The sequence below is a fragment of the Papaver somniferum genome, unplaced genomic scaffold, assembly GCF_003573695.1.
Source record: "Papaver somniferum cultivar HN1 unplaced genomic scaffold, ASM357369v1 unplaced-scaffold_137, whole genome shotgun sequence".
NCBI classification, from domain to species: Eukaryota; Viridiplantae; Streptophyta; class Magnoliopsida; order Ranunculales; family Papaveraceae; genus Papaver; species Papaver somniferum.
In genome coordinates this window covers 4,657,724-4,658,924 of record NW_020622934.1, presented here as the reverse complement: position 1 = coordinate 4,658,924, position 1,201 = coordinate 4,657,724, and positions in this window count along the sequence as shown.

Here is a 1,201-nt window from a genome sequence, read left to right as displayed (position 1 = left end):
TGCCAACCAAGGAGATTCTTTAGTGCCTTCCAAGGTTCGTTGTAGATAGATAGGGTCTGGAGTAAAGGTTTTGTGGGTACACCTCTGGTAAACCCTCCGGAGACAACACTCCGCCACTAGGGCCACCTAGTGGTTTAACGGCTTGCTGCACGTGCTAAGTGTAGTCATTTTATTTTGTAGTTTTGATTTGCTCGGGACTAGCAAATAATAAGTTTGGGGGTATTTGATAGACGCATTTATGTGTCTATTTTGTTCTCAATGTTCTGTATTGTTAGACTCGATTAAGAACTTATTGTGTTATTTTGTGTTCTTGTAGGAAATTTTAGAGAAATAAGCCCTTGCGGCGAAATGGGCTCAAAAAGCAGTGTTTTACACCCCGGAGAAATGTACCGTAGGCACCCCAGAAATGCACCGGAAGCGTCCCAGAAATGTCCCGGAGGAACCCAGAAAAATTACTATTTCCACCCCAATTGATATTCGCACCCCAGCACTCTGGATAAGGGGCACCTTCTTCAACAATTTGAATTTGTGTTTTTGGCGGAAATGAAGTTTTCAACTGGCAGAATTTTGATTGTCAAAATGAATGGGTTAGAGTGCGATTCAATCGCTGAAAATTGGCAGAAAGATGTGATTTGGCATAAGGAACAAAGTTTGGGTGGTGGTTTCGATCAAATTTGGATGGAATACGTGTTTTGATTCTCGAGTTCAAAACAGGGCAAGCATGCACTGGAGGATGATAATCACGCGTCATGGAGAGTTATGGACGTGTTCTGATGATGTGGAATGGCTCGAGCATCACTTTGGGTCGTGAAGAATCGATTTGGAGCGTGGAGGGAGGAAGTTTACGCAAGAAATTCCAAGTTTGGTAAGAAAATATTCGGAAAATATTGTTATTCACTGCCCGCGTAATGAAGAATTATATTGGAGTTATTGGCGAGATTTGGAGCTGTTGTTGGGTATAAATAGGCTCTTTGGGTCTACTAGAGAGGGTGTCGAGAGTGGGGAGGAGAAAATAGGAAGCTGCAGAGGAAGAATCACCAATTCTCTCTGTTGCTGCTGCTGTTCGTGATGAATATGAAGAACACGAAGAACAAACTTGCAAGAACCGTCGTTTATTGACAGCCGTAGTTACAACGCGCGACAACGACACTTCAGCTTTTTATCGTTCCTTTTGTAACGGTTGAACAGCGCCTTTGCAACA